General features: G+C 45.5%; 1 pseudogene; it reads right to left on the reverse strand.

Moving 5' to 3' along the window:
• Positions 1-19,856, reverse strand: part of LOC106571531 (adenylate cyclase type 3-like) — a 32,606-nt pseudogene extending 12,750 nt beyond the window's left edge.
• Between the last annotated feature and the right edge of the window lie 131 nt (positions 19,857-19,987).

Consider the following 19,987-nt stretch of genomic DNA (forward strand, 5'->3'; position numbering starts at 1 on the left):
TCCATCCCCCCGCACCGCCTCTCCGATACCCATGGAGCTGGGAGGGGCGGTGCGCAGGGAGACCGGAGGGGGTTCCAGCTCGTGCACCATCTGTGGCCGCAGAGGTCACACTGCCGGTTGGTGCCGGGTTGGTTCCTCTGGGGATCGAGGCAGCAGGCAGGGCGCTCTGGCGTCTGAGCCGGCACCATTCTCACCCAGAGCCCTCTGTTGCTCATATGTTTATCTATGTCACTTTTTCTGAGTTTTCCCCGCATTCCCAGCATAAGGCGCTCGTCGATTCAGGTGCGGCTGGGAATTTTATAGATAGATCGTTCGCCCATAGTTTAGGGATCCCCATTGTTCCCGTGGATGTGCCCTTCCCCGTTCACGCCATAGATAATCGACCATTAGGGTCAGGTTTGATCAGGGAGGCCACCGCTCCTCTGGGCATGGTGACGCAGGTTTGGCACAAGGAGAGAATTAGTCTCTTCGTTATTGACTCTCCTGCGTTTCCCGTGGTGCTAGGCCTACCCTGGTTAGTTTGTCATGACCCCACTGTTTCTTGGCCACAGAGGGCTCTCACGGGGTGGTCGCGGGAGTGCTCGGGGAGGTGTTTAGGGGTTTCCGTTGGTGCTACTATGGTGGAAAGTCCAGACCAGGTCTCCACCGTGCACATTCCCCCTGAATATGCCGATTTGGCTCTCGGCGACTCAATTACCACCCCATCGACGGGGCGATTGTGCGATAAATCTCCTGGTAGACGCTGCACTTCCCAGGAGTCAAGTGTATCCCCTCTCACAGGCGGAGACGGGGGCTATGGAAACATATGTCTCCGAATCCCTGCGTTAGGGGTACATTCGGTCCTCCACTTCACCCGTCTCCTCAAGTTTATTTTTTGTGAAGAAGAAGGAGGGAGGTCTGCGCCCATGTATTGACTATCGGCGTCTGAACCAGATCACTGTGAGGTATAGTTACCCGCTACCACTCATAGCCACAGCGATTGAGTCAATGCACGGGGCGCGCTTCTTCACCAAACTAGATCTCAGGAGCGCTTACAACCTGGTGCGTATCGGAGAGGGAGACGAGTGGAAGACGGCTTTCAGTACCACCTCAGGGCACTATGAGTACCTCGTCATGCCGTACGGGTTGATGAATGCGCCATCAGTCTTCCAAGCCTTTGTAGACGAGATTTTCAGGGACCTGCACGGGCAGGGTGTAGTGGTGTATATTGATGACATTCTGATATACACCGCTACACACGCCGAGTATGTGTCCCTGGTGCGCAGGGTGCTTGGTCACCTGTTGGAGCATGACCTGTATGTCAAGGCTGAGAAATGCTTGTTTTTCCAGCAGTCCGTCTCCTTCCTAGGGTATCGCATTTCCACCTCAGGGATGGAGATGGAGAGTGACCGCATTTCAGCTGTGCGTAATTGGTTGACTCCCACCACGGTAAAGGAGGTGCAGCGGTTCTTAGGGTTTGCCAACTACTACCAGAGGTTTATCCGAGGTTTTGGTCAGGTGGTGGCTCCCATTACCTCACTGCTGAAGGGGGGCCCGGTGCGTTTGCAGTGGTCGGCTGAGGCGGACAGGGCTTTTAGTCACCTGAGGGTTCTGTTTACCTCGGCTCCCGTGCTGGACCATCCGGATCCCTCTTTGGCGTTCATAGTGGAGGTGGACGCGTCCGAGTCTGGGATAGGAGCTGTGCTCTCTCAGCGCTCGTGTACGCCACCGAAGCTCCGCCCCTGTGCCTTCTTCTCGAAGAAGCTCAGCCTGGCGGAGCGAAACTATGACGTGGGGGACCGGGAGCTGTTGGCTGTCGTCAAGGCCTTGAGGGCGTGGAGACATTGGCTTGAGGGGGCTAGACACCTTTTTCTCATCTGGATTGACCACCGCAATCTGGAGTACACCCGGGCAGCGAGGAGACTGAACTCTCGCCAGGCAAGGTGGGCCATGTTTATCACCTGTTTTGTGTTTACCATTTCCTACAGACCAGGCTCCCAGAACGTGAAGGCAGACGCACTCCAATACTCCCCACCTCCAGCCGGGTGGCGCCGGTGGTGTGGGAGCTGGACACGGACATAGCCCGCTCCCTTCCAGTGTCCCGCTGGGCGTCTGTACGTCCCGTCTGCTATTTGTGACCGGTTGATCTATTGGGCCCACACATCACCCTCCTCTGGTCATCCTGGGATCGGTCGGACAGTGCGCTGTTTGAGCGGGAGGTACTGGTGGCCTACCTTGGCTAAGGACGTGAGGGTTTATGTTTCCTCCTGCTCGGTGTGCGCCCAGTGTAAGGCTCCTAGGCACCTACCCAGAGGTAAGCTACACCCCTTACCCATTCCACAGCGACCTTGGTCACACCTGTCAGTGGATTTTCTGACTGATCTTCCACCATCACAGGGTAACACCACGATCCTGGTTGTTGTGGATCATTTCTCTAAGTCCTGTCGTCTCCTCCCTCTGCTGTTTATTAAACGACACCGTTGTAAATCAGTTTTCCCTCTCCTGCGCCTGACTTCTCTGCCGCCAGTATGCACCTCACTACAAGGTCATTCTATTTATGACGCAGAACTCGCTGCAAGTCCTGCCTCTCCCATCTGCTCATTGTTTTTTAGAAGCATATACCCATGTGCTATCTTCTCATTGGTTTTTAGGAAAAGATACCCACGTGGGTGATTGAAAGATGAACTGAGGTCGGTTGTGGTAATGCACCTTATATGAAAGTTAGTTGCCAATCGCCATATAAAGTACAAAAAAGAAAAAGAAGCCTGGAAGGAGGAGAAAAGACTGGAAACGATTTGGTTGACCGTTTTATGTGTGGATTATTTGTTGGAGTAGAGGACCTTATGTATTTCAGGTAAAATAACAACTCAATGTTTATAACCCAGAACAAATTAGCTAGCAACAGCAAGCTAGCTAGCTAAATAGGACAAATTATGCCTTCCCTGTGGCTCAGTTGGTAGAGCATGGTGTTTGCAATGCATGGTGTGTGCAACGCCAGGGTTGTGGGTTCGATTCCCACGGGGGGCCAGTACAAAAAAAAAAAAAAAAAAAAATACATGAAAGTCACATTCACTACTGTAAGTCCCACATTCACTACTGTAAGTCGCTCAGGGCAATAGGAGACATCATATTTCTCTCTATACTCAGCAAAGGAGCAGAATAATCAGAGTCTAAACCAATTTAAGATGGGGCGAAATGCTAGTGACTGGAAATACAATTTAAATTTGGTACGAATAGGCCTCCTACGTCTTTCCCTCTTTGCATACAACACTAAAATATAAACGCAACATGCCAAATGTTGGTCCCATGTTTCATGAGCTGAAAAAAAAGATCCCATAAATTTTCCACATGCACAAAAAGTGTATTTCTCTAAATTTCACAACAACTACCTTATACACACAAGTGTAAAGGAATGAAAAATATATGAATGAATGATGGCCGAACGGCATAGGCAAGATGCATGCAGTAGATGGTATAGAGTACAGTATATATGAGATGAGTAATGTATGTAAACATTATATAAAGTGGCATTGTTTAAAGTGGCTAGTGATACATTTATTACATCAAGATGGCAAGATGCAGTAGATGGTATAGAGTACAGTATATACATATGAGATGAGTAATGTAGGGTATGTAAACATTATATAAAGTGGCATTGTTTAAAGTGGCTAGTGATACATTTATTACATCAAGATGGCAAGATGCAGTAGATGGTATAGAGTACAGTATATACATATGAGATGAGTAATGTAGGGTATGTAAACATTATATAAAGTGGCATTGTTTAAAGTGGCTAGTGCTACATTTATTACATACATTTTTCCATTATAAAAGTGGCTAGAGTTGAGTCAGTATGTTGGCAGCAGCCACTCAATGTTAGTGATGGCTGTTTAACAGTCTGATGGCCTTGAGATAGAAGCTGTTTTTCAGTCTCTCGGGCCCTGCTCTGATGCACCTGTACTGACCTCGCCTTCTGGATGATAGCGGGGTGAACAGGCAGTGGCTCGGGTGGTTGTTGTCCTTGATGATCTTTTTGACCTTCCTGTGACACCGGGTGGTGAAGGTGTCCTGGAGGGCAGGTAGTTTGCCCCCGGTGATGCATTGTGCAGACCTCACTACCCTCTGGAGAGCCTTACGGTTGTGGGTGGAGCAGTTGCCGTACCAGGCGGTGATACAGCCCGACAGGATGCTCTCGATTGTGCATCTGTAAAAGTTTGTGAGTGTTTTTGGTGACAAGCCCAATTTCTTCAGCCTCCTGAGGTTGAAGAGGCGCTGCTGAGCCTTCTTCACCACGCTGTCTGTGTGGGTGTACCATTTCAATTTGTCCGTGATGTGTATGCCGAGGAACTGAAAACTTTCCACCCTCTCCACTACTGTCCCGTCATGTGGATAGGGGGCTGCTCCCTCTGCTGTTTCCTGAAGTCCACGATCATCGCCTTTGTTTTGTTGACATTGAGTGTGAGGTTATTTTCTTGACACCACACTCCGAGGGCCCTCACCTCCTCCCTGTAGACCGTCTCGTCGTTGTTGGTAATCAAGCCTACCACTGTAGTGTCGTCTGCAAACTTGATGATTGAGTTGGAGGCGTGCATGGCCACGCAGTCATGGGTGAACAGGGAGTACAGGAGAGGGCTGAGAACGCACCCTTGTGGGGCCCCAGTGTTGAGGATCAGCGGGGTGGAGATGTTGTTACATACCCTCACCACCTGGGGGCGGCCCGTCAGGAAGTCCAGGACCCAGTTGCACAGGGCGGGGTCGAGACCCAGGGTCTCGAGCTTAATGATGAGCTTGGAGGGTACTATGGTGTTAAATCCTGAGCTGTAGTCGATGAACAGCATTCTTACATAGGTATTCCTCTTGTCCAGATGGGTTAGGGCAGTGTGCAGTGTGATTGCGATTGCGTCGTCTGTGGACCTATTGGTGCGGTAAGCAAATTGGAGTGGGTCTAGGGTGTCAGGTAGGGTGGAGGTGATATGGTCCTTGAATTGTCTCTCAAAGCACTTCATGATGACGGAAGTGAGGGCTACGGGCGGTAGTCATTTAGCTAAGTTACCTTAGCTTTCTTGGAAACAGGAACAATGTGGGAACAGCAGACTGGGATAAGGATTGATTGAATATGTCCGTAAACACACTAGCCAGCTGGTCTGCGCATGCTCTGAGGACGCGGCTGGGGATGCCGTCTGGGCCTGCAGCCTTGCGAGGGTTAACACGTTTAAATGTTTTACTCACACGTTGGTTGCAGTGAAGGAGAGCCCGCAGGTTTTGGTAGCGGGCCGTGTTAGTGGCACTGTATTGTCCTCAAAGCGAGCAAAGAAGTTGTTTAGTTTGTCTGGGAGCAAGACATCGTGGTCCGCGACGGGGCTGATTTTTCTTTTGTAGTCCGTGATTGACTGTAGACCATGCCACATACCTCTCGTGTCTGAGCCGTTGAATTACGACTCTACTTTGTCTCTATACTGACGCTTAACTTGTTTGATTGCATTGCAGAGGGAATAGCTACACTGTTTGTATTCGGTCATGTTTCCGGTCACCTTGCCCTGATTAAAAGCAGTGGTTCACACTTTCAGTTTTGTGCAAATGCTGCCATCAATCCACGGTTTCTGGTTGGGGAATGTTTTAATAGACGCTGTGGGTACAACATCACCGATGCACTTGCTAATAAACTCGCTCACCGAATCAGCGTATTCATCAATGTTGTTGTTCGACGCGATGCGGAACATATCCCAGTCCACGTGATCGAAGCAATCTTGAAGCGTGGAATCCGATTGGTCGGACCAGCGTTGAACAGACCTGAGCACGGGTGCTTCCTGTTTTAGTTTCTGTCTATAGGCTGGGAGCAACAAAATGGAGTCGTGGTCAGCTTTTCCGAAAGGAGGGCGGGGGAGGGCCTTATATGCGTCGCGGAATTTAGAATAACAATGATCCAGGGTTTTGCCAGCCCGGGTCGCGCAATCGATATGCTATGCTTAGGGAGCCTTGTTTTCAGATTAGCCTTGTTAAAATCCCCAGCTACAATAAATGCAGCCTCAGGATATGTGGTTTCCAGTTTACATAGAGTCAAATGAAGTTCGTTCAGGGCTGTCGATGTGTCTGCTTGGGGGGGAATTTACACGATTGTGATTATGATCGAAGAGAATTCTCTTGGTAGATAATGCGGTCGGCATTTGATTGTGAGGAATTCTAAGTCAGGTGAACAAAAGGACTTGAGTTCCTGTATGTTGTTATGATCACACCACGTCTCTTTAATCATAAGGCATACACCCCCGCCCTTCTTCTTACCAGAGAGATGCTTGTTTCTGTTGGCGCGATGCGTGAAGAAACCAGGTGGCGTGTCTCGAGTGAGCCATGTTTCCGTGAAACAAAGAACGTTACAGTCTCTGATGTCTCTCTGGAAGGCAACCCTTGCTCAGATTTCATCTACCTTGTTGTCAAGAGACTGGACATTGGCGAGTAGTATGCTCGGGAGTGGTGCGCGATGTTCCCGTCTATGGAGCCTGACCAGAAGACCGCTCCATCTGCCCCTTCTGCGGCGCCGTTGTTTTGGGTCGCCGGCTGGGATCCGATCCATTGTCCTGGGTGGTGGGCCAAACAGAGGATCCGCTTCGGGAAAGTCGTATTCCTGGCCGTAATGTTGGTGAGTTGACATTGCTCTTAAATCCAATAGTTCCTCCCGACTGTATGTAATAAAACCTAAGATTTCCTGGGGTAACAATGTAAGAAATAACACATAAAAAAACGAAATACTGCATAGGTTCCAAGGAATGCGAAGTGAGGCGGCCATCTCTGTCTGCGCCGGATGTTGTTCAATTCAATAAAATAAAAAAATGAAATGCACTTACAACATGTCTACAAAGGACTATAAACACAGCATCAATATAACATGAACTTGAACATTCACCTCTTGGAGAGAGAAAGTGAAACCAATTACTTGGATTGACAAAAGGTCAAGATGTATGGCACCCTCTTTCTCCAGCCTTGTGTGAATCTGCCAGGCTGAGACATCATATCTGCCCTGCCGCCACAGGGTCAAAAATTACTCTGCGCATGAGCAAGCTCCAAGAACTGTCTGGGATGACTCTAGAAGCTCGCCCATGGCAGCACAATAAAATACCTTAATAAAGGCCACCACGGAAAATGCTGTGGTAGCGTGTGCGTGCAAAAGACATTGCCCGCCAATACAACAACCAAACTACTTCTGCAAAACGCACTTGTGCAACCAATACAACAATAACATCAATGGCTGTATGGAATAATACTACAAACAACAAACAATACGGATAGCAGTATTGGCAACTCCTACATCAAAATTAGCAACAGCCATACAGTAGAACATATGGCTGAAACGTATCAAAGTACCAGTAAGTAATTAGTGGTAATTACCTATTATTAGGGTACTAGGGGGTAACTAGCCCCCCTAAGAACAATGTTTAATTGCTGACACAAAAAAGCAATGTTTGGGAAGAAATGGTATGTGGATGAAGGACATGCTTAGGCGAATAAACTACAAAGGGAAATAAATGGCTACAGTTTAGGGGACCTTCAATGCTGCAGACATTTTTTGGTACCCTTCCCCAGATCTGTACCTCGACAGAATCCTGTCTCGGAGCTCTATGAACAATTCCTTAGACCTCATAGCTTGGTTTTTGCTCTGACATGCATTGTCAACTGTGGGACATTCCAGAAGGACAACCATCTATGCAGCGACGCCACCAATTAGGTCTTTATGGTAATGTGACCAGACGTAAGCCACTCCTCAGCCTGACAGAGCGTGAGAGGATCTGCAGAGAAGAATGGGAGAAACTCCCCAATCAGCTTGTAGCGTCATACCCAAGAAGACTCGAGGCTGTAATCACTGCCAAAGGTGCTTCAACAAAGTACTGAGTAAAGGGTCTGAATACTTACATAAATGTGATGTTTCAGTTGTTTTTTTTAATAAAATGTGCAAAAATGTATAAAAACCTGTTTTTGCTTTGTCGTTATGAGGGAAAAGAAACAATTTAATCAATTTTAGAATAAGGCTGTAATGTAACAAAATGTCGAAAAAGGGGTCTTAATACTTTCCGAATGCACTGTAGGTCACAAATAAAGCTATCCCTAGTAAAATTGGAGCCCAACTCATGAGTCCACCTCCTGCACTGCTCATACCTAATCAATTCCCCCCTCCAACTAAAAACAGGACGAGAGATGCCAATTGAAAAGCTCTCTCTTAAAAAACATAGCTAGCTATCCAGCAATATAACATAAAATGCTGTGTAAAATAGCTAAAAGACTCTAAAGTAACATTAACTGTAAAGCTATCAGTCACTAGTGGAAACATTTACCACTGCAATTAAGTTATGTTATCTTTTTAATGTATTTTACCTCAGATCTGGTAGTAAGGTTGTTAGCTAGCACTCCTAGCAGCTTATGCTAACTAGCTAGCTGGCTAGCATTTACTGCTAGTGAAGTTGCTAGCTAGCTAGTTAGCATAAACTGGCGCTAACGGCATTAGTGGATTATTTATCTTAAGGCTTTCCTACTTGTATATATATATTTTTTTTATAGATATAACTTCATTGGATTATATCTACAACTAAAAAAATTACAAAATTTGATAAACTTACCACAAAATAGTTTCGTTGAAATATCTCCCAAAGTTTGATGACACAAAGGAAACTTTCGTTGAGCAAGAGCAGTGGCAGCCAGGGAAAGTGTTGGGAAAATAATTTGGTGACATATTGTGGTCTTTATGTGAAATACAGGGGGGGGGGGCAGTTATCCCCTAGTACCCTACACAGCATGTATATATATTTTTTTAAACCCCTGCAACTTACATTTTGATGTCATTCAGACATTCGTCTTACTGTTGACAATTAAAAAGTCCTCAGAAACATGCGTCTTCTCCCTTCGGATCAAATCAAATTTTATTGGTCACATGCAGATGTTATATATGGCGAGTGTAGCGAAATGCTTGTGCTTCTAGTTCCGACAGTGCAGCAATATCTAACAAGTAATATCTAATAAATACCTAACACACACAAATCTAAGTAAGGAATGGAATAAGAATATATAAATATAAATATATTGATGTCAGAGCAGCATAGGCTAAGATGCAATAGATTGTATAGAATACAGTATATACAAATGAGATGAGTAATGCAAGATATGTAAGAGCAGGCAGGGGTCAATAATCCAGTGTGGTGTGGCAAGGTACAGAATGGCAGGCAGGCTCATGGTCAGGGCAGGCAGAAAGGTCAAAACCGCGAACAACTAGAAAACAGGAACTAAAACAGACAGGAGCAAGGGGGAAAACGCTGGTAGGTTTCACAAAACAAAACAAACTGGCAACAGACAAACAGAGAGCACAGGTATAAATACACTGGGGATAATGGGGAAGATTGGCAACATCTGGAGGGGGGAGGTGGGGTGGAGACAAGCACAAAGACAAGTGAAACAAATCAGGGTGTGACAGTCAACAGAGAATAAATGTATTTTTTTTAAATGCTTTGGGCCGTGTGGACGAATTTGAGTAAGTAAGTCTTTGAGACTGGACAACAATATTTTGGAAAACAAATGAATATCTGTGTTTATCAAAGATAGGAGGCAATAATAAAAGCTAAATTAGTGCTGTATTCACATCTCTCCTAAATGAACCTTGTGAAGAGCTGTATTAATCATTTCGACCTAATTGATTCCAAAATTGTAATTAGACCTTAGGAGGAATACCGGCCCATCCAGGTGATTTGCCTTTATTCATGCTGTCCAATGCCCTTTTGAGTTCATTTAAAGAGATTTGGGCTCCCAGCAAGGTGTCTTCCTCTGTTGAGAGAAGAGGAGTTCTTAATTATTTTAGAAGGGACTTAGTCTGGCTTGGTGTGGATTTAAAATCAGAGGTGTACAGTTCTTTATAGATGCGGGAGAATCTTTGATTCATTTGGGTTCTGATCGTACTTCCCTGTTTCAGATTCAATAGTTGCTATATCAGCTAATTGATCATTACTGCGTACCTTGTTGGCCAGTAAACGACTGGGACGATTACCATGGACGTAATGGTTGAGTCTAACTCGATAAATTAAGTTCTGTCTTGACTTTGGAAAGAGTAATAGCTACCAGGTCTGAAAACAGTGTTCGTTGTGAACGCTCTAATGCATTTAACAAACATTTCCAAATCTGATATCTTCTTTAATTGTGATTTATTCAAGTTTTTTTAAATAAAACCTTTGGTGGCATCTCATAGAATCTGAGGGTTATCGACTGAATTTTTATTGATCATTATTAATTTATTTAGTTAAATTTCAAATTGATCACAGAATGTAGGATTTTGTAGTAATGAAACATTGAAACACCATCTTGTGGCTCTTTCAGGAGATTCTGAAATTTGAAGTTGGCAGTAATCAGCGTGGTGGTCAGTAAAGCGCATTGGTCGAATTTCTATTTGCTTGATTAAAGAAAATAGACGTGTAGATAATAGTATGTAATCGATTTGTGAGAATGATTTCTGCCTGTTTGAGTAGAAAGTGTACTATTTTGCTTTAGAGTTATGAGCTCACCAGGCGTCAATGAGGTTGTAATCAGAGAGTATATGCTGGAGAGCCTTGGTTGCTTGTGGATTATTGTTGTTCTTATTAGATTTGTCTCGCATGTCCAAAATGGCATTCATGTCTGTCCCAATAATCAGATGGAATTGCAGATATTTATGAATTTGGAGCATACACATTAATAAAGGCAATTTTCTTTCCATTATGGATAACTTTAAGGAAAGTGATTCTGCCTTCTTGGTCTTTACCCAAGATGGTGATGTTTTGTTCCTTATGTATCATTATGATTACACCTTTAGTTTTGTTTGGGGCTGATGAAAGAGCAGCCAGTTTGTGCAAATGGTTCTCTATTCTTTGTGAGTCCTTTTGGAGCAGGTGTGTTTCTTGGAGCAGGTGTGTTTCTTGGAGCATTGCTATATCAACATGGTTTCTTGCTAGAATATCAAGACAGCTGGAATGTTTAATAGGACAGTTTAGGCCTTTCAAATTCTAAGAGAGAATAGCTAGCGTTGGGATTGTTAAACAATTTTTTAAATGTATTATTAATGATGTAATTGTTATCTTTAGTGTTAATAAGCCCATTGATGTGAAACAAAAAGCATGAACCACAGGGAAACCGACCCATTGGTCGTTCCCCACCCAGAACCCCCCTGTGAACCATTCCCCCTCTTCCTTAAATATTAAATCTCTTAAGCAGCATTTTTTTTTGGGGGGGGGGATCTTAAGGTATTGAGAAAGAAAGAAACTAAAACATGAAATAAGTAAACATGTACCCCTTCAGACCTTTAAATGTAAGTTTGTAGAGAAAATAAGTAGGTAGATATGACAACAGATTTGCAAGGCTAAACAGTCAAATAGGATGGCTGTAGGAGTAATAGCTTTGATTGATAATTGATCCATTAACTTCATTATTATTAGCAATATGGTCTAAATTACTTTAAACATAAAGTACCTTCAATGTGTATTAAGCATTTAGGTGCTCTATACTATGTACAAAGAAATAAAAAAGTAGAGGGTATGTGCAGGAAATGCAGTCTATAATCTTCACAATAATTAATCATGGCCTGTAGGCCAAGTCCTCCCTGGGAGATACATTCAGAAGTGTAAACAGAGGGGGACAGCCATAAAAAAATAAAAAAGGATTGTGTGGTATCCCATATGGGACTGGCCATCTATCCTAAACAGTTTAGCCCATGTAATGCGCTGTAGCCCCACAAGGAAGCAGCACCAGTCTGTATGACACTTTAATATATTGTCCATTGTTTATTAATTGGCGTGAAGTCATCATTATCTAAATGTCCTGGACCATAGACAATATAATGAGAATGAAGTCCAATGTTCAGCAATGATAATAATAATAATAAGTGTTCCTTTTACTCAATTGAAGGGTGTCCTCGTTGTTTTATGCTGAGGGCAGCATCACAGCCATAGGCTAGGCTGCATGATTGTGCATGGACAGAATACCTGAATATATATCTGTCGGCTCGTCCCTTTTGTGTGTTGGGCTTGATGTGTTTCTGAAGGAAGTATTGAGCCTCCTTGGCAGTGGAAAACGTGTGTTGTGTTCTGGAAGGTTAAGATGAGTTTTGCCGGGTGGATGAAGCCGCATCTCAGGTTTAGCTTGCATAGCTCTGATCTCACCTCATTGTACTGTAGGTCGCCATCTGTTTCAGCAGTTCGGCACTCAGATCTGGGTAGATGCTGATCCTCTTCTCCACATAAGTAAGAGCTCCCGATTCCGCTTTGAGGCGAACAATTTGCCGTTTGATTTAAAAACTGTGGATTCCAACAATCATACACTGGGATCCGTTCCGGAGAGGACCCGTGCACCTTGCTTCTCCTGACAAAACAGTTCATAGAAATGATTGGTCATGAAGGAAGTTGGGTTGCCCACTTCCACACCTATTTCAAGTCCTATGACCATCGCATTGAATTTACGGGAATGATTTTCGAGTGATTGTGTTTTCTTTTTTAGGAGATTGATTTCCCCTTAGCTTAGTTTGCGCTGTGTCCAGGTCTTGGAGTCACCCTTTTGTCACATTGGCCGAAAAATGGGGAAGCTCGCATGCCGAAGAACACCATCCCAACCGTGAAGCACGGCTGCGGGGCCAGATGGATTACCAGGATGTGTGCTCCGGGCATGTGCTGACCAACTGGCAGGTGTCTTCACTGACATTTTCAACATGTCCCTGATTGAGTCTGTAATACCAACATGCTTCAAGCAGACCACCATAGTCCCTGTGCCCAAGAACACAAAGGCAACCTGCCTAAATGACTACAGACCCATAGCACTCACATCCGTAGCCATGAAGTGCTTTGAAAGGCTGGTAATGGCTCACATCAACACCATTATCCCAGAAACACTAGACCCACTCCAATTTGCATACCGCCCAAACAGATCCACAGATGATGCAATCTCTATTGCACTCCACACTGCCCTTTCCCACCTGGACAAAAGGAACACCTATGTGAGAATGCTATTCATTGACTATAGCTCAGCGTTCAACACCATAGTACCCTCAAAGCTCATCACTAAGCTAAGGAACCTGGGACTAAACACCTCCCTCTGCAACTGGATCCTGGACTTCCTGACGGGCTGCCCCCAGGTGGTGAGGGTAGGTAGCAACACATCTGCCACGCTGATCTTCAACACTGGAGCTCCCCAGGGGTGCGTGCTCAGTCCCCTCCTGTACTCCCTGTTCACCCACAACTGCATGGCCAGGCACGACTCCAACACCATCATTATGTTTGCTGATGACACAACAGTGGTAGGCCTGATCACCGACAACGACGAGACAGCCTATAGGGAGGAGGTCAGAGACCTGGCCGGGTGGTGCCAGAATAACAACCTATCCCTCAACGTAACCAAGACTAAGGAGATGATTGTGGACTACAGGAAAAGGAGCACCGAGCATGTCCCCATTTTCATCGACGGGGCTGTAGTGGAGCAGGTTGAGAGCTTCAAATTCCTTGGTGTCCACATCAACAACAAATTAGAATGGTTCAAACACACCAAGACAGTCGTGAAGAGGGCACGACAAAGCCTATTCCCCCGCAGGAAACTAAAATGATTTGGCATGGGTCCTGAGATCCTCAAAAGGTTCTACAGCTGCAAAATTGAGAGCATCCTGACCGGTTGCATCACTGCCTGGTACGGAAATTGCTCGGCCTCCGACCGCAAGGCACTTCAGAGGGTAATGCGTACGGCCCAGTACATCACTGGGGCAAAGCTGCCTGCCATCCAGGACCTCTACACCAGGCGGTGTCAGAGGAAGGCCCTGAAAATTGTCCAAGACCCCAGCCACCCCAGTCATAGACTGTTCTCTCTACTACCACATGGCAAGCGGTACCGGAGTGCCAAGTCTAGGACAAAAAGGCTTCTCAACAGTTTTTACCCCCAAGCCATAAGACTCCTGAACAGGTAATCAAATGGCTACCCGGACTATTTGCATTGTGTGCCCTCCCCCTGCCCCCCCCCCTTCTACTCTCTGTTTAAATTATATGCATAGTCACTTTAACTATACATTCATGTACATACTACCTCAATTGTCCCGACCAACCAGTGCTCCCGCACATTGGCTAACCGGGCTATTTGCATTGTGTCACACCACCCGTCAACCCCTCTTTTTACGCCACTGCTACTCTCTGTTCACCATATATGCATAGTCACTTTAACCATACCCACATGTACATACTACCGCAATAAGCCTGACTAACCGGTGTCTGTGTATATAGCCTTGCTACTCTTATTTTCAAATATCTTTTTACTGTTGTTTTATTTCTTTCCTTACCTACACACACACACACACACACATACCTTTTTTTTTCGCACTATTGGTTAGAGCCTGTAAGTAAGCATCTCACTGTAAGGTCTACACCTGTTGTATTTGGAGCACGTGACAAATACATTTTGATTTGGGTGGCAGCATCATGTTGTGCGGGTGCTTTGCTGCAGGAGGGACTGGTGCACTTCACAAAATAGATGGCATCATGAGAGAGGAAAGTATGTGGATATATTGAATCAACATCTCAAGACATCAGTCAGGAAGTTAAAACTTGGTTGCAAATGGGTCTTCCAAATGGACAATGACCCCAAGCATACTTCCAAAGTTGTGGCAAAATGGCTTAAGGACAACAAAGTCAAGGTATTGGAGTGCCATCACAAAGCCCTGACCTCAATCCTATAGAACATTTGTGGGCAAGAACTGAAAAAGCGTGTGAGAGCAAGGAGGCCTACAAACCTGACACAGTTACACTCTGTCAGGAGGAATGGGCCAAAATTCACTCAACTTATTGTGGGAAGCTTGTGGAAGGCTACCTGAAACATTTGACTCTAGTGAAACAATTTAAAGGCAATGCTACCAAATACTAATTGTGTGTATGTAAACTTCTGACCCACTGGGAATGTGATGAAAGAAATACAAGCTGAAATATATAATTCTCTCTACAATTATTCTAACATTTCACATTCCTAAAATAAAATGGTGATCCTAACTGACCTAAGACAGGGAATTTTTACTATGATTAAATGTCAGGAATTGTGAAAAACTGAGTTTAAATGGATTTGGCTAAGGTGTATGTAAACTTCCGACTTCAACTGTACATGTGATATTATATGTTGAAAATTCTTTAAAAATAAGTCAGTTAATTCATATTTATTTTCCTAAACTAAGCCATGAGAAAGCCACATGTTATCCAATTATTCAGTTACTGTACTAAAACACACACACACACACACACACACACACACACACACACACACACACACACACACTGGGTTTAGATGACTTACACTGTCAAGTGTGTCTACTTGTGTGCAGTCACCGTCTCCCCCTCATCTACGGAGAAAAAAAAAATCGCAGCAGCCCCACCTCTAAACTACTTCCCGTGGCTATGTAGTCTTCTCATAATTTGACTGGCTGTACAGCTCCTACAGAGGAGAAACAAAACTGATGGGTAAGAAAAACGTTTACAACTCGCTGTATTTTTTCCCCATACCCTTTCTTTGGGAGTCTCTCTCCCTTCTTGTTTGTATTTTTATTTTCCTTCTATCTTTTTACTCCCCAATCCTTCTCTCACCTCGTCTCTCTTAGAGCCCTGGAAGTGTTGGGCGACATGTTCAGGCAGCATGTTGGTGACCAGTGCTTCATTCCAGCGCCTCATCTCAAACACCCTAACCTTCTGGTCATGCACCTCAATCTTCCACAGGAACAGCTTATTTGACTGCCTCTCCACCTAGGTGTATGTGTGTGAGAGAGAGAGAGTTGAGGAAGAGGAGCGTGGGGGGAAAGCTCCTACAGACTATTGTTGTTGGGGGAAATCAGTAAGAAGATGTATTATTAACGAGTTACAGGCTGAGGCTCATTGAGGTCTGACTCAATCTGGTTCTGAGGTGTGATTGTGAGGATGGTCAGGAGGAGGTGACTCACATGTCTGGCAAAGTAGCAGAAGCTTATCCTCATGATAATGACCATCACTGTCATCAGGTACTTCGAAGGGACTACAGATGTCCTGAGGACAGAGAGAAGAGGGGGGAGAGCGAGAGGGAACATATTGAGTATCCACGGCTTTACACTTTACCTACCTACCATTTCTGTACATGTTTTTAGCACCACTTGAGGGGTTATTGTTCCTCACCTGTAGCTGGTAAATCGTATGAAGTCATAAAGTTCGTAGATGTCCCTCCAGCTGTAGATGTTGATGACACCCGCTGTCACAACTACCAGCAGCATGAGCCCCAGCTTGACCAGCTGGCTGACCCGCACCAGTATATGGTGGTCGCCACGAGCGACAGCACCACCATGTAGCTGTAGTGTTTGGGGTTCTCGGAGCAACCCCCTATTCTAGCCACTCTTTCCCCTTCTCCTCCTCACTTACGTCTCTTCGTTCTCTCTCCAGCAGCTCCAGGTTCAGTAGTCTTTTCAGCTCCTGTTCATGCTCCCTGGCGTCCGTCTTCTTGTTTATCTGACGCTGAGAGCGCGTCACTTAGGCATCACAGGTCAAAGGTTATAAATAGGCTCACAGTGAAATTCACACACTTAGTCAAATCTAAAGGAAATCTTAAACTGAAAAATGGGAAAATCAGGGTCACACAGAGTGTTTCTTGGTAGACTTAAACAAATCTACTTTGAAACAGAAGTATCCACCTCACACACATGGTTATGGGATTTAAAATGGTGAAATGTATTACATTTTGAGTTATGTACATCACAGAAGACTGAAATATAACAAAACCATTTGACATAGAAACACCGGATTTTCGGCCGGTTTTTTGAAATAATGTTTATTATAAAATTATGAAAAATATGAATAACATTCCACCCATGAGGTCATTAGGTCATTTGACTGCAGGAAAGGGCTATGGGTTAGGTGTACCTGTGTGTCTTCCTGTTTGCACTCTATGGGCGTGGCCCGGACTGAGCCAATGCTCCCACTGGTCTATGTGGTGTTAATCAACTGGGGAGAGTTTCCATTCTGAAAAACGAGGGGGGAGACAGAGGGAGAGGAATATAAAACATTTCCTTTACAGAACCATGCCAGGCTGAAAGAGGTCATCTCCGTTGACCTGGGTGGTTTCTTTGGGGACCAGCAACAGCTAGGTGTTTATGCCTTTCTCCAGCAGGTACTTACACCTCTCCCCTCAGTTTCCCAGCTCTAGGTCAAACTCTCCATGGTCCTCTGGGAGATGTGGACGCGCAGGGAGAACACGTGCACGCACGCACTCTCGTCCTTCCCCTAACTTACGAGGTGGCCTCCACCATGGCCAGGCCCATTATGATGGAGCAAGCTGTGTGGTCGTCACGGTAACCAGGCAGGCCGCAGATACAGTAGGGGAGGGTGGAGAGAGGAGAGAAACAACGACAGACATGATACGAATGTATGTCAGGAGCTGTGTGTGTTTGTGAGAGGAAATAAACAGTGTATTCTGAAAACAGCACAAGGAAGTCGGATGAGTGTGAAAGTCTCATAACATGACATATTGTCGTGAGAGATGAGGAGAGGGAGAGAACAACACAAGGAGACTTCACTTGCTTTGGCAATGTTAACATATGTTTCCCATGCCAATAAAGCCCCTTGAATTGACTTGAAACAAGGCCATGGAGAGACAAAGCAAGGCATAGAGAGAGACTCACAGCAGCCAGCTTGTCGAAGCGGGCGAACAGTTCGTTGAGCAGCATGACTAGCTCCTGTGCCCTACACACTGAGGAAAGCTGGTTAAAACCCACTAAATCACCAAACAGGATACTGCAAGAGAGACAGAGAGGGAAAGAAGAGGGGCTAAGGGGGGGGGGGGGGGGGGGGGGTTGCAGAGAAAACAAAATTGCTTAATAGATGTGTTCTGATAAACTGGCTGCACCCGTCTCTCAGAAGCCTCCACTGCCTCTTTGGTACTCTGAGAATACTCTCTCTCTCTATAGGGCCCATACTGTTTGCTCCACAAATAGTAGCAGTCAGGGACAAGCATAAGAGAGGATAGAGGATGGAGGGCACGATAATAGTCTCATCATCTGCAGTGACTTCAGACTGTAATTCGAGCAGCACTGAGTGTTCCAGCACACTGCTAACAGCTATAGGTGACAGCACACCTGTAAAGTGGTAACAGGTCAGTGGGGCATCAGGCCACACACACACACGCCTGCTGGGTACATAGCTGCGGGAAGTAGTTTGGGAGTGGGGCTGCTGCGATTTCTTTCCGTAGATGAGGGGGACCCGGTGACTGCACACAGGTACAACACCCAGTTAGCCAGGAGCTGGGGGAGAGGGGCAGATAGGGGGAGGGATGAACATATCAACATGCTGCTGAAAAGGAAGTCGTGACTGACAGGTTGTGAGGGGTGTTGTGGGAGCATTGTGATGCTCAAAACCAATTTATGCTTGACCCGAAAATGTGGTTGGAGGCGCTGTATGGATGTTGTGACGCAATTGCGAAGCCTCCGGAGGTATGCTGAGGCCAAATTGATCTCAGTACCGCATCGCCATGTGCCGCCCAAATGATGTAACAATGCGGAGGGCTCCCTATTGCTCTGCATTGACATGATTGGTTGACGGTAGGTGGGGGTGGGAGGTCCTGTATAAACACATACTCACTTCCTTGACAACTTTCTTCACATCAAGCTCTGCTTCAACAACAATCTTCAAAAAATACCCTCAGCTCTGTGTCCCACAGATCCCTGCAAAGCTGGCTTGCCTTACCTGATACACGAAGGTAATTGATTAGCTGAGTTTAGAGTGTTGTGTGATATTTCAGGTCTTCTCACCTGTATCATGCCATCTCTTACCGGCCAGTGTTTCACTTACACCAGCACCCACCTCCCATTCTGCCCACCCCTCCCAATCTCTACCCACGTCCACCTCTCCTTTACCAGTCTGAGCAGCATGGTTCCCTGCAGGCTGTCCTGGTGCCTCTGTGCAATGATGACCCCCAGCACCAGTGTGTGGATCCCACAGGACAGGGCTGTGAGCAGCAGGAGATGGACCAGGGTCAGTGAAAGGAATCAGGGTCTGGTAGTTCAGCCCCAGATAACACAGCACGTGTACGGCTATCATCAGCAAGAGTATATATGGTACCTTAGCGCAAGCAACAGATGCCGCAGGGAGCTTGCGCAGCTAGCACAGTGTGTAGAGTACAATATCCCCAGCAAGACCAACTGCCAGTACCACGACCATTGCAAGTTTGTCCGTCGCACACATGACGAGGTCAACAGTTGAGAAGCGCGGAAAACACCAACTGCACAAAAAGAGTTGTTGCTCAGTGGTGTAAAGTACTTAAGTAAAAATACTTTAAAGTACTACTTAAGTAGTTTTTTGGGGGGTATCTGTACTTTACTATTTACATTTGACTACTTTTACTTCACTACATTCCTTAAGAAAATATTGTACTTTTTACTCCAAACATTTTCCCTGACACCCAAAAGTACTCGTTACATTTTGAATGCTTAGCAGGACAGGACAATGGTCCAATTCACACACTTATCAAGAGAACATCCCTGGTCATCCCTACTGCCTCTGATCTGGCGGACTCACTAAACACAGATGCTTCTTTGTAAATTGTCTGAGTATTTGAGTCTGCTCCTGGTTATTCGTAAATTGAAGAAAAAAAAAATTGTGCCGTCTGGTTTGCTTAATATAAGGAATTATAAATTATTTTTAACTTTTGATACTTAAGTATATTTTAAAACAAATACTTTTACTCAAGTAGAATTTTACTGTGTTACTTTTACCTGAGTCATTTTCTATTTAGGTATCTTTACTTTTACTCAAGTATGACAGTTGGGTACTTCTTCCACCACTGCTGTTGCTGCCGTCAGAAGTAGACCTGGCAGAGCCGTTCGAGGGACTCAGCGCAAACGTGAGACGCATGACGCTTGGCAGGCACACGCAGCAGCCAGGCGCACGACCTGCCCCATGCCCGACGTGACTGTTGCTGAACATTCTCCTGAATCATCTGTGTCTTGGGGAAGGGATGGAGCAGGGAATGAGCAAACAAGGAA

The sequence above is a fragment of the Salmo salar genome, chromosome 15 (assembly GCF_965601325.2).
Source record: "Salmo salar chromosome 15, fSalSal1, whole genome shotgun sequence".
Taxonomy (NCBI): domain Eukaryota; kingdom Metazoa; phylum Chordata; class Actinopteri; order Salmoniformes; family Salmonidae; genus Salmo; species Salmo salar.